Genomic DNA, 3,118 nt, shown 5'->3' with positions numbered 1-3,118 from the left:
CATCTGACTTGTATGCTGTTTTAATTGAAGTAGTGTATTCTTTTCATTTCAAGCTTTCTGGTATATGATGTACTGTATTTCCATGGGACTCAAAATATTTAATGAGGAAAAAGGGTGGGGCTTGATTTTATTCTATCAGGAATTGATTGGACCGTGAAAGGTGAGTTGTCACATTTATTTATATGGCGCTTTATATAATACAGAAAATAAGTGTTAATGTTTGTAAAATTCATGTAAAGCAGCTCTACGGTAATTATTCAGCTCAGTTTTATTCAGTGTTTCAATTCAGTTCAATAACTGTCAGTGAAGTCTGTCTGGCTAGTGATGTCAACTGGGAAGGAATGTCACAGGTGGAGCAAGATTTTATTTAGATGGTCAGTTCTTCTGTCCACCCAGTCCATTTATTAAAACTTAAAGGGTTAGTTCACCCAAAAATTAACAAAATTTCATTAATTACTCACCCTCATGTCGTTCCAAACCTGTAAGATTTTTGTTCATTTTCGAAACACAAATGAAGATATTTTAAATAAAACCTAAGATTTCTGTCCCTCCATTGACAGTCCATGCAACTACCAGTTTGACTCTTCAAAAAGTTAATAAAGAGATTGTGAAACTAATCCATATGATTCAAGCAGTTTAGTCAAAATATTCATTTATATGATGAACAGATTGAATTTAGGCTTTTATTCACATTTAAGATCAACAAACATAATCTTATCCATATGTGCTTGATGCATAAGGACAAACCTCATTGGTTCTCGCACGTCAAGCAAGCATGATTGAGATTCCGTTTAGCATAACTGATGTGTAAGTTGCTGAATGTTTAAATGCCATAAAAGCCTAAATTCAATCTGATCATCATTAAAGCGATTGTGTCTCTTCAGAAAATTTGGACTAATTTGCTCAATTCATATGGATTAGTTTTACGATTTCTATGAACTTTTTGAAGCATCAAAATGATTGTGATGACTGTCAGTGGAGGGACAGAAATCTCTCAGATTTCATTCAATTATCTAAATTTGTGTTCCGAAGATGAACGAAAGTCATGTGGGTTTGGAATAACATGAGGGGGAGTAATTGAAACAATTTAGGTTGAACTAAACCTTTAACTGCAAAACTGATTTGTTCTGTATTTTTCATTTTTTAATATTTCCTACCGCTTTTATTTCCATGCAAAGAGGTTAACGTCTCGGGTTACTCACCATAACCATGGTTCCCTGAGAGTATGGAACGAGACATTGCGTCACTAGCTGACGCTTTGGGGAAACTCCTTTCACAGAAAATACTGAAGCCTGTTTGAATCGCACTATTGCAACTGCAATAGTCAATGGCGCACTCGAGCGAGGGGCGGAGTCAACCGCTATGTAGCTCTGTGCTGAGCGCTATTGCCTCAGAATCTTTCTACGAGAGAGAGCATACATGCAAAGACACTGAGGAGATTTTACACGGCAACTTACGCAATGTCTTGTTCTCTACTCTCTCAGGGAACCAGGGTTACATAAAGTAACCCGAGACGTGTAAAATCCCCGCCGTTTAAAAACGACACAGTCCCTAAATCTAAAAAAAAAAAAAGTTGAAACTGGAAAGAGATAAAAACATGCCTCGTGTGGCATAAGCAGGTAGAAGAGTGCCGAGCGCTCCTTAGGTTGGTCACTGGACCTAGTGGAGACACTCAACCAGTCAGTTCGCAATCAGCCAAGAAGGCACAGGGTTGAAGCCACGGCGTTAGACCAGTGTAATGCAATGAGAGGAGAATAAGCAACAATAACACATTGGTGCATTCATAACACACGATCAGCTCAGACGAGCGGATCACTGACTGAACACAGCCCATAAACGCATAATACATAAGCACAACACGGGTAAAAATGACAATGTCCTGCACTTTGGGAGGCAGGCAGCCAACAGCTGGAGCCTCATGAAAATACCAATGCAGAACACTGCAGGTTGTGCGATTCAATATACTTGTTATTAATTTAGGACATAGAAAGCCAGCACATCGCGGGACCGAGCAATGATAAGCCAGTCATCGAGATCATTTGAAATGTGCATCCAAGTCTCAAGGGGGAAAGCGCTGCATTAATACACTTTGTGAACGTGCATGGGGCCAGAGCCAGCACAAATGGCAGGAGTTTGAACTCTCAGAAAGCGCCGTAATGAGGAGCTCTTTGGATGGGAAAGTAAGTGTACTTTAGGTCACGTGTCGTGCTTGTCCGGGAGCTCTATAGGCCCACCACGTATGCGGCACATTCCTTGCAGAAACATCTTCCTGCCGGATCGCAGGAGGGGATCGCTGCTTTGCGTCGTCTACTCAGGTCCACAGCAAAGTAGGCTTCAAAGTGAAGGAGAAAGATTCTGCGGCATTGGCTATTGCAATTGCAATAGCACGGTTCAGTCAGGCTTCGGTATTTACGGTGAAAGGAGATTCCCCAAAGCGTCAGATAGTGACGCAATGTCGCGAGACCTACCTCGAAAGGGAACTGATCAGAGCTTATTTACATATAGAGTCCTAAAGTTACAGGAGGCAGCGAGTTTCAGTCAAGAGAGAGGGTGGAAAACGGTCATACAATAAATTGGGGAGGAACTTCAGGAGGAAATGTGTATGACCTCTTGAAGATTTGTTTGTTCTTGAAACATGGCTGTGCTGCCTTTTATTTGCATCCACTGCGGATCTGAATGCAGTTTAGCAATGTGAATGAACTTGTTTCCATGGGGAAACAAAAGGAATGAATAGCTGGTATGATTCACAGCATTTTCCAAATAGGCTTTCAAAGTGTCTTACTGCAGGTTTTTTTTTTTCAGGATTTGTATTCATTGAACTTTTATGGTAGATTTTAAGATGTTAATAAATCTTTTCATTTTAATTATGTTTAAGTTGGTCGCGATAGTCCCATTTAGACATTCTACTAACTATAACTTTGCAACCATATACGTCAACTAATTCTTATTACATGCCAGCTAACTCTGAGTATTAGTAGACTGTTATTTTAGGGTTAGTAGAATAATTTGACATGTACTTGTACTTGTCTGTTGTGGTGGGACCATCAAAATAATGTTAGACGATATAAAGCAGACAATCTACTAGTACTTTAATTACTGTTAGTTGTCGTGTACTAAG

The sequence above is a fragment of the Scardinius erythrophthalmus genome (genome assembly GCF_964197995.2).
Source record: "Scardinius erythrophthalmus genome assembly, chromosome: 20".
In the NCBI taxonomy this organism is placed as follows: Eukaryota; Metazoa; Chordata; class Actinopteri; order Cypriniformes; family Leuciscidae; genus Scardinius; species Scardinius erythrophthalmus.
The sequence above is the reverse complement of the archived record's forward strand: the minus strand, read 5'-3'. Positions refer to the sequence as shown.